This window comes from Macrobrachium rosenbergii, chromosome 22 (assembly GCF_040412425.1).
Source record: "Macrobrachium rosenbergii isolate ZJJX-2024 chromosome 22, ASM4041242v1, whole genome shotgun sequence".
NCBI lineage: Eukaryota > Metazoa > Arthropoda > Malacostraca > Decapoda > Palaemonidae > Macrobrachium > Macrobrachium rosenbergii.
In genome coordinates, this window is record NC_089762.1 from 34,412,831 (window position 1) to 34,424,597 (window position 11,767).

Consider the following 11,767-nt stretch of genomic DNA (forward strand, 5'->3'; position numbering starts at 1 on the left):
GGGTGAAAATGTCAAGGGATAGGCTGTGTTCAGCCCTAGAATAGTCTTAATATAGTCTACATCATACTGGAAAATAAGTTAGTATCTCTTTTAAATACGTCCAAAAACAAGGATGACTATCAAACCTTTGTTAAGCATTCAGTCAGCTACACAGGGAATTTCAACATGAGTAACAAGTGATATTTATCATAGTGTTAATTTTTACTATGTACCTCAGTTTTCTCTGAGGGGTGAATGTTCAAGACATTTTCTCTTACAGATGTTGAAGAGATTCCCTGGTTTTAAAACTCGAAGAAAATGGTACACGTTAGAAATGTACGTTCACACCTTACAGGTTTTCACATACATAAGTAGAGGAACTGGACCGATTTTTATGGCCATCATACCTCTTGTGAAAAATGCAATTCTTATAAACTACAGAATGTATATGCCATATTTTATAAGGCTGCTCTTTATACAAAGCATTTACTAGAGCAAGAAATCACTTTCATAAGAATGTCACCATCACAGGCTTGTCCCAATGATAACCTTAGCCTTAACTCCTTCCCTCATGGACTCTGTTCATAGTAAGTTTTCTTTGACATCTGAAGGGATCAGACACAATGCAGCAGACAGAAAACAATACATTAGGTAAGCTCAAGGCAAGTTTATGAGGAGTTCCCATCTTGGCAATCAAGCTGTCAGTTTGGACAACAGTTCTTTGTGTCGGTGTCAAAGCTGGTGACTGTTTATAATACCTACTGCTGAACACACATTCCTCCTCTGGGTATTGCAATGGTAGAGTTATCTATTGTATTAGGCTCTATATTTTGAGAAGTAACTGTGCCTAATCATGAAATTGTAAGTTTTGGATTTAAATAATACAGCATTCATTTATAATTTTTATTTCCTTGCTAAACTGTAGCATACAACTTAATTTGATAAGTCCTGTGACTTTATTACATAAAATTCCATGGAACTCTATCAGTAAACCTTAGTATATATGACCTTTGGTGACTTAGTAGTTCCTTTGGCCATATAACATGCGTAACAGGTAAATTTTTCAAAATCTGTAATATCTTTTCTGTACCTTCCTAACATCTACACTTTTAATGTTACATTTATTGGTAATGAGCTTGTCTTGGTTGGAACTGGAATTCAGTCTGTCTAAAGGATTCACATACTATACAGAATTATTTTAAAAGGGGGTTTGCTTTTGGATGACTCCTACCGGAAAAAGGTCGACTTCATAAAATTTGTTTAAACATCTTGACATATATGGAATTTCTTTTAGCAATTTTTCTACTTTTAAGTATATGTTGGTCATATTTAATGTATTTTTGAGTCGCCTATGGCTTTGTAGGCTATACATCTGATAACTTGGGTCTGTTTTTGAACCTTGTATAGGTTTAAAAAATTTTCTTTTACTTTTATTTCATATTTAACTTTAAACTCAGAGAGCAGGTGAGAGAGTAAAAACAATTGTATGACTGCTTTTTGGATGCGAAAAACCACAAACCTATCTTAACTGGAAATTGCTTCCCCAATTTTCAAATGACCTCAAGAGTTGCAGACCCACAAACCACATGAGACTCCTCTTCCTGCTGATAGCACATGCAACACAAAACTTCTCCCTTACAGCAGTTAGCTAAAAAAATGAAGAGAGGGAGTTGAAATGGTTGGATAGCAAGGCAGGGACCTAAAAAAAAATAAATACATGATTAGTTCAATAACAGAAAACCACAGTTGCACCAAAAAATAATAGGCTGAACAGCATCACCAAAGAAAGGTGGGTGGGTCTGGATGCTGCTAGGGACTGAAGGGACGCTGCCAACACCCTTTAGTAATGATTACGGTAGACTGCATGAGCCCACTGATGGCACTTTCCCCATGGGAAGTCATCACGAATGGAAAAAGTGTATCCCTTGAACAGGAGCTTTAGGTGTAATGATTTAGTTTAAGAATAGTTAATGTTCAAAGGTGAAGTTTCACCAGGTGATGGACTAGGTTTAAATTTAGTTAGGAAGAACTGAGGTAGCTTTAACAAAACTGGTTTCAGCAGAGATCAGCTTAATAACACCAGTTAGGTCAGCTATTCATGTACTCAATATCCTAAGACACTGAACTGAGAAATCAATGTCTATACACCAAACATATCTTATTAGGATTCATTCCATTAAAGTCAGCATTAAAAAGGCACCCTGTAAGCCAGCAGCTGTAATGACGACGAGACAACCGGTATTGCAACAGCCACAGGAACAAAATGGCCATGAAGGTGAGTTACCTGCCTAGAATGAACAAATAATGAAATTTAGCCTACAAAGCCTAATGGTGGGGCAAACTGAAATCAGCACTGGACAGAACTGTATGTCTGATGGTCAAGTAAAAGATGGAGCAGAGCTGTACCTAATGTTGCCATAATCAGCACCTTATCATGAGAATGTTTCAAAGAATATTACAGAAAAGCCTTCCCTCTCAAGACTGGCAATCAGGTAAAAAAAAAAAGCCAAATGTTTTACTAAATACAGGAAACACCCAGAATAAAATGCTTGCAACTAATCAATACAAGAAAATAAACACAAGACAAACATCTTGGAACACATGAAATACAGAAAACACTAAAAAGTGTCAAGAATGCATAAAAAAAAAAAAATTACATTTGGCATCTCTGCTTAGACCAGCAGAAAAAAGTAAAAAGTAGTAGATCTGTACTTGTTTCACAAAGGCTTTTACTGTAAATTCACATACAAAGTTAAGAATAAATCATGAAATGCTAATTGACAGCAAGAAATACCTCTCCATATGACTTAAGAAACTTTTCAGCTCGTTATTCAATTGTAGAACTATGCATCTCAAATGGTGTAACGTAATTCCTTTTATATGTACAGATTAGGTCATAAGCCAAAATCAGCCATCAGGATGCAATCATACAAGACACCTCTTCCTGTGGCATACAGCAAGAATATTGAAATGTGTCAATCTTTGCACAAATCCCTCACAAACTCGACATTCAAATCTCGATTCCCACACACATATATGAGTAAGCTACCTTCTGAACAACAAAGGAAACTAAACATGGGTACTAAATGCGGGTTTCAGATACCCACAAGCAGTGACAGGTAAATGTTAGCAGTAGACAAGGTTAAAAGAGAGCAAGAAACTTGATGGAAAGTGAGATTTGTTTTATGAAATTTAGGCAGTCCTGCCAAGCACTGGGGCACTTTCAACCATTAAGTGCTTTAAAGCAGTGATTTGGGGGGGATTCGAATGGGTGGGCAGCACACTAAAGAGATCCACAAAATATAGATCAAGCACTAGGATCCAAATGTCCAATTGGCACAAAACCCCACAGATGCACAAAGAAGTAACAGTTAAGAGAGGCTGGCCAGCAAGACTGCAGAAATAAAGTAGGAATGGAGGCAAAGTGAAAGGGTGAAAAGTGGTTGCAGCCATGGCCAAAGGGATGCTGCAACACCCTTTAGTAATGCCTACAGTGCACCACATTGAAGTGCACTACAGAGAAATATAGGTAAACAAAACACACAGAATTTACTTAAAAAACAACTGAAATACCTTATGATAAACTGAGACTGCACTCAACATACTTTTTCATATCTTCCAAATGAACCTCAATAAACTTCTTTTATTATCCTGTGATCATGGGGAAAGGACATGCCACAAGCAAATAAGGACAGGCACATTCATCCTGCCTTTTCAGACTTATCAGAAGGAGCAAATATGAAAATCTTTAGAGGTTTCCATTGTCTTTCTTCTTCCCGCATGCCTTCACGTAACAATTACATAGTACCTGCTGTATATCAGCAGATAAAAAAATACAGTATAATACTACATACATCTCACAATTGTACAGTGTACTTTGGTTATTAACACACTACCTTATGCCTAACCTCTCAAATACCTATACATATGAGTAAAATCAAAACAAAACAAAACCACCCTGAAGAAGTGCTAGGCGTGATGCATATGCAAACTCCATTCTTGTATCTAAACCTATTTTGAGTGGGGCCCTCAGCATTTTTCTCTGCATTGTAGTAGAGTAAATCCCAGCTCCAATTTTAAACATTTTTTAAACTATGAAAAGGTCCCTAACTATGGAAGGAAGGCTGTAAAAAAAATTATAGTTCATGACTGTTGGTCTGGTTCCATGGACGAGATATCAACAATGGACAATCATCACACAGTGGCATCTACAAGAAGTACCATGCAAAAAAGGATTTATAACATGAGTATTAAGAAATGCAGTGTACCATAAAAACTCACGATACATGTAATGACACAATAAAATGACATAAGGAAGGACAGTAATAGATACAAGATATCAGAATTTGAGATAGATGCTTGCAGTCCATCCAAGATCAGCATTTAGTTCTTGATTTGTAATTTCAGTTATGACACATGCCACAAAGAAACACAAATTGGAAGACACCTTGGAGCTGTCATAAGAACTCTTACTATACTAAAGTTCAAAAGATGGAAGAGTGGAATGAAGACAGGATTCAAATCAATACCAACAAACCAAGCTTTTTGTGAATTGAAAGAAAAAAAATGAAGACAGGATTCAAATCAATACCAACAAAAACCAAGCTTTTTGTGAATTGAAAGAAAAAAAAAATGTCCAGTTGGGAAAGTGGCCATTCAAATGCTGTGGGAAAAGTTCAAAAAGAAATTCCATACCACAAATTGTACGTAAATAATTTTATAGTAGGCTGAAGAGATCACAGACTGGTCTGTGATAAAAGGGAAGCAGAGCAGTTTTCATAAAAATGAGGAAATGTGGAAATGGCAAGAGGAAGGACTCTGATGAAGACTGGACAAAATGGGAATTCAGGCAGAAAGTGCAAATGACAGAAGTGTGTTGACACAACCCATTGCACATCATAATGAGGAGGAACAGACCCAACACGAGAGAGAGAGAGAGAGAGAGAGAGAGAGAGAGAGAGAGAGAGAGAGAGAGAGAGAGAGAGAGAGAGAGAGAGAGAGAGAGAGAGAGAGAGAGAGAGAGTCCAATTATAAAAATAACAATACCACCTGTTATCTGAGAATCAGCTCGGGGAGAAAAGTTCAGCATTAAAGCACATCAAATAAACTCACAAAAACAGTAGTTAACACACATAACTGCTCACTAACAAAACAACTCAGTCTCAAACAAAACCAAAATGGAAAATATTGAGATGACTGAATACAGTACTCACAGAAACTTCACTCACATGTCAAACATCATATAAACTTGGCGTAAAACGTAGTCTTGAAGGAAGCGACAGACAAGGGGAGCCTTGGTTCCATTCCGAAGTGGGGCATACCTTTTAGGCTATTAATACCACAATGAAACTTTTTTAAATGTTAACAAACAAAAATAACTCCTAAAACAATTTAGGGTTTATTATCGCAGTCAGTCTCCAATCATCATACAAGCTCTTTTGACAAAATTACGAGATAAGCAACCGCTACTGCTATCAGCCAGGCGACCCATAGGGTATGATACAAACTACCTGCTTTGCCTAGCACATTTTCTTGGAAGCTAAGCTACAGAAGAAGAAAAAAAAACTGGTAAAAATAGGTAAGAAAATAAAATGATGAGCAAGAATGGAATACTCAATGTGTCTGGATCAGAAAACTATATGAGAAAAGACAAAATGCTAAAGGTAAAAAGCAAAGAAATATACTACATATTAAATTGATCGTAGCATCATTTGAGGTCTTCTAAATGAAGAGCAAGAACACGAACTGAAGGACAGTGATATGACTAAGGGATCAACAAACTGGGCACCTGAAGATGCATGGAGCACCTAACAATCAAATTGATCAAAGTGACTGGAAAACCAGGCCTTGAAGGGTTGACCAGAATACATAGAATTATTATAAATGTAATTCAGAAGGACAAAATAACCACTAAGAACAAACCTTAAAGGCTGTTAATTTCAAAAGCAAGCTTCCACAGAACAGAATACCCTTATGTAAAATAGAAAAAAAATACCATCACATAATAATAGTGATGAGACAATATAATATATAGGAAGCATAACAGTGCATTAAAAAGTTCTCAATTCTAGACTCACAGTTAATATAAATTTTTTTAAATTCTAGCCCTCTACATCTAAGCACTGTACGTTATAGCATATCTAAAATCACTCACTCTGCTAAGGCAATTCCCATCCCATGGGTATGTCTAACACTTCCTTCAAATGTAAACATGCCAAAACACATTCAAGGTTCTTATGAAAAACAAACAAAATTTACAATTTTCTCTTATCAAGGTAAGAATCATCAATCTTAATTCTTCAAAATGACTTTAAAATTTCATGAATGTATCAACTAAACTGTGATTAACTATATAGCTACTTGTACTTAGGATATCATTCATTTATAATGTTCCAGCTATACAGACATTACCAAACTACCGTTTTGCCCATTCATTACTAATTTTTTATATTACCTTTTTTTTTCTTTAAACTTGTATCCATAACTATTATGTTTGGTTACTCTCCATTCTGCCCAACAACACCAGGTTAGCTTGTAGGCTAAGAGCTATAACAAAGAACACTATTGCTCCGTTAAACATTCAAGAAAACCAATAATGAATTTGTTAAGACAGTCAAGTAATTATATATACAAGTTCTGCTGCTACAATATAACAAAAATGAACACATTTACAACTGACAGCCTTACAAAATCTACTCTGAAAATTAACCCTCATTGTTTCCTGGAAACAAAACTATTTTCACTTGTTCCTGAACACTCAGATAAAAGCAGGCAAACCTAATGGCTATTTCATCAATGGGTGGGGCCTCCACAATCTAAGGCAGGCCACCCATCTTGCCTTCTTCCTCAAATCTTCCTAAGGACCCAAGATATGAAACAGTCAGAGCAGCTAAGAGGAAAGTCTTCCATTGATAGTTAAGAAATGCTGACATAGTAAGCATGATAACATGAAAACAAAGAGGAAAGATGGAATTATATACGGGAATGAAAGGAGCCCCCTCCCCCCCCCAAAAAAAACCTAGGAAATTTAAAATCCTTTTTATACTCACCAATGAGTCATGGACATTACAAACATCTTATTCCAAATTATTGTGTAGGGATAATTAGGAGACAGACTGCAAGTAAACAATCTTCACACAATACGCCAAAGATTATTATCCTGTGAAGTAACTTTCACAGATTAGAATGAATTGATAAGAAGTAAAGATATTCGTGGAAAGAAAATATCAATGACACTGCTAGGAAGAAAATTCCACAATTTAACAGCAAATGTACATGGATCAACAATTCCCATTCTTTATATAAAAAAAATCATGTTTTTACAGCAAAACATGTATCATCATAAAATCCTTACTACATGCAAATAGTTCCCAGTCACACTACCACAATAGATCTTAAGACAAGGAAAGTTTCAGCACCTCTCCGGCTCACACTCCATTAACCTTTAAGCAAACACAGACATTCAAAACAGACATGTATAAAAACATCCTCAGCTCTATTTCCCTAGACTCTCACAAGCTAAGAAACATTTGTACAAAAAAGCAGATACTTCAAAAATACAAGAATGAGGTTTTGACATCGATGAACATATGCTCACAACAACAGAGAAAGTACCAACTTGAATATCCCCTCTTGACAGACAAGTGAGGTGTGGAAGAATACAATCAGAAAAGCTCTCTAAACAAGTCAATGTGCAATGGACAGAGAAAAAGGGAGCAAGCAACTACCATGGGACACAAAGGACTTCCACTAGTGGAGGGACTCTCTCTCTCTCTCTCTCTCTCTCTCTCTCTCTCTCTCTCTCTCTCTCTCTCTCTCTCTCTCTCTCTCTCTCTCTCTCTCTCTCTCTCTCTCTCTCACACACACACAACTGTAACTATCATTTCTCTAGTTTCAACACACAGACACATACAGCTAAATATCACTTCATTAGTTTCCTCATCTCAGGCACCCAGGCTCAGGCTCAAGTATAAATTAAAGGTTTGTAACTTCCATTAATGTAAGCCTTAATAAAATCACAAGTAGGGGAGAGAACATTTAAAAAAAAAAAAAAAAAAAAGGCCCTGAAAAAATCAAGAATCCATTCTTCAAACTGCAGATGATATTTCTTGTTATTTAATTTTCTTGATGCATCTTGGGAAATTCCAACACGAACTCAGGAACCTGGAATACAATCATAATTTAGTATCAGGTACAAGATTTAACTCATGATACAGAGTAGCATAAGCTCAAGTAGCTTTTGGCATGTTTTGTAATATAACTTTCAAATGACCCCCAAAACAACACACACACACACACATGGAGATTTGGATGAAATGTTCATCCAAAATGAAATGCAGTACAAAATGATAGCTGACAGCTACTTACTCAGTGTAAAAATAAGCAAATACATAACTCTCATATGCAGTGGATACATTAGTTTTTTCATATCATTCCTATCTGTACAGTTACATTCATTACTAAGTTTAATATCTTACATGACCCACCTCAAAACTTATAGTGAAATAATGCTACATAACAACTGAGGGAAGAAAGAACGAGTGTTTCACACAAATGCTACTCGTTTATGGGTAATGTGTTACCTGTACTACTAGGTCTCGGGTCTTTGTTATTCATCAGATTTCATTACGTGTTGGGTGGTCAGATTCTCAAAAAGTCCATTAAGCTGAGGTGCTCAGCATGGCCAGCTATAAGCTTGAAGGTTGATCATGACTGGCAGAATAATAATAATAATAATAATAATAATAAAAAAAAAAAACTGGTCATTGAGCTGTCACACAATGTCCTAGGACTAAACACATGCACAAGATCAGAACTAAAGGCCCGTCTCCATCAAAACTAGGACAAGATGAAACCATGTAGTGCCTGCTGATGGATCAGCACATAGACCTACAGTTCCACCTCCCCTACTCAGAGATGGTGAGGTTGCGCTGCCAGTGAAATCTATCAAGCCCTGAGTGGGACTTTAACTCAGGACCACCACAGAGTTAAGTTCAGATAAAACCAAAAGAACTACCAAACAGGGAAGAAACCACAGAAAGCAGAATTAGAAAGGAGAGAAATAAATGCAGCTGCTAGCCAGACAATTTACAAAACAAAACCTTCAAAATCCAGCAGTAGTACTAATGGGCGAGACTGAATTGCCCCTTTAACCCATAATCATGCAAATATGCAATGCTTTGTCATAAAAATTAAGCAGAACTTGAGCACAAGAAAAATATGTATTGAATTTATAACATTGTACACATCTCGGTAAAAGCAACCCATAAAAAAACTTCCTTCAATGTCTTGTGTACTGCAATTTCGTCGTCTCTCATTTTCAATTGATTTTTCCTCCCCTCCCCCTTGCTCTAACTTTCACCACACATTTTTATTTTAATGAACTTTTGAAACATCTAATACACAAACTAAAAAACTTCATGAGAAATTTTAAAACAGCCAAAATAATCCAGGGAAGTAGCATTACAAATCTGCACCTATGGAGCCATGACTGAAAACTGAAGCCAGTTTTCAATCTGCACCTATGGAGCCATGACTGAAAACTGAAGCCAGTTTTTCAAGTTACACCCAATTTCCACATTTTGCATGTAACTTGGTTATTACCAAACTAGAGGGGCACAATAATAGTCAGCAGTTTTACCCTGATAATAGACTACTATTACAGTAGCATCAAGCATTCATACCCATCCTTGTACACAACTTAACATACCTTTCCTCTTCACAAGGAATAGCACAACCAGGTTTTCTGTCACTCCACCCGCCTCCTGAGGGTTCTACAGTCCTGTTAACTTGGCCAAACTGAATATATATATATAAATATTAACTCCCTTTATTCTTTTACCTCATCTTCAAACTCTTAGAGGTCCTAAAGTAGATATTAGCATTCCATTTCTTTACCTAATGCAAGTCAATTTCACGACTGCTTCCACCACACGAACAATTATGTATCAAAACTGCGCAGGAATGTACCAACTGCTCTTACCACTAGGGTTCATCGATTAAATAAGTAAAAAATGTTGTGCACTCCACAACTAAATTTGCACAGCTGCTTCACAGAAATTAACACAGGCCTTGTATGGTAGTTCACGTGCCTGGCCTCAGTTGAGCACTAGCCTAACCCAAGAATTGAATTGACTTTATACCTACGAATCCTAGGCTAAACTACATCTTAAATAGGCAGTTACTTTAGGATAATATACCTAATTATTGTAGGGTACTTGAACGCCTTGAAATTTCCCTATGAGGGGCAACCTGACATGATCCTAGCCTAAGGGAGAGGATAGGCTGATGGATAATGGCATCCTTGTAAGCAAATGTGACCGGTTAAAGGCCGACAGTTTACACTACAATTTCCTGTTTACGTTTTTTCTTTACTGGTTACGTGTATATAACGCCTTAATCTATATATTAACAAACCTCTAAAGTACTTGGGTGATACTTACATTCAGAATAATGAAGAAACTACAAAATACACTATATAGCACGGAACAGAAGGTGACGTTACACGTCAGTCATTTCATTTTTAGTCACGTGACAAGTTCTAATATTACCCTGATCATTTTATTCCCGTCCTCATAATACATTTGAAAGATAGTATTTAACGGACACATGGCATAAGAATTTTTCTCTAAATGCCACAGATGGTATGCGTTGTCATTTATAAATTACAGCTTCGATTAGATTTATGGTTCACAAAACGAGACTTTCACTGACAATTATTAACAACCGTTCTCATGTGGATTGCCGATATGGCAATACTGATAAAACAAGGAAAAAAATTAAGTGAACTTGAATTGAATGAAAAACAAATATTGCATAAACATTCATCAAATAGTTAGATCTTATTGAAAACTTAGACATCAACGACGACTTCTGTTGTCTATCTGGGAGTAGATGACCATTAAAAAGAAAACAAAAACATACGAAAATCGTGACATATATAAAAATTCATATTTAAAGCATGTAGATACTAGGTAGCCAAACTGTTTAATAACATATCCCTATTTGATTTTAGATTTGCTAAGGACCCATGCAGCCTTTGGTTCCTAACCCATTTTCTTAGAAATTTTTTTACAACGCCAATATGGCCATCTATTGGCAGTTTTAAGTTAACTATAAAATAAAAAACAATAAATACTAACTGACAACGTTTTCCATTATACCGATTATACGATGAATTTTATTAAGGTGATATAAGAAATGAAATGCATATAAACTCATACCCTTTTATTCCAAAGGCCATTCATTATTATCGCAAATATTGCTGAATTAAATCTAAAGGAAAACATTAACCAGCAACTATTGTAAGTCGGGCATTTTCAAATAAATAAATAAACAATTGTTGTTTGAGCTTTGACATTTTGTATATAGAAATAACTTTATTTTGTATATAATAAAGTAAATCACAAATTCACACAATTAGTAATAATATGCACTGGACTGTAAATATCATTAAGATGACCCCCAAGAAATATTAGTCCTTGATAACGACCCTCAAAAACCCTTGGGGGTCACTACCAAGGAAAGAATAAAGTTTTTATATGGATATTGGACAGAACTAGCATTAATAACGACAATAATTTTTGATAAATATTAAAGATGGCGACACATTTTGCGTAGAATAACAGGTCCCATTTAAGAAGACAGGTGGGGAGACCAAGGATGAGATGGAAAGATAATGTGTTCAGATATATAAGAGAATTGGGAGTGTAAGGTCCTGACAATAATTGGAGATGCAGCACTCTACAGGGGAACTAGGGGAGGTCTAGTGCAAGCGACCATGGCCATG

At 36.1% G+C, this 11,767-nt stretch overlaps 1 long non-coding RNA gene across 1 annotated transcript; it reads right to left on the minus strand.

Annotated features, from left to right (window-relative positions):
* Positions 1–868: 868 nt before the first annotated feature.
* LOC136850741 (uncharacterized) lies at positions 869–10,833 on the minus strand. Its single transcript, XR_010856721.1, has 2 exons — positions 10,422–10,833; positions 869–8,142 (listed from the first exon to the last, which is right to left on the minus strand). It is a non-coding gene; the product is annotated as an uncharacterized lncRNA (long non-coding RNA).
* Positions 10,834–11,767: the final 934 nt, after the last annotated feature.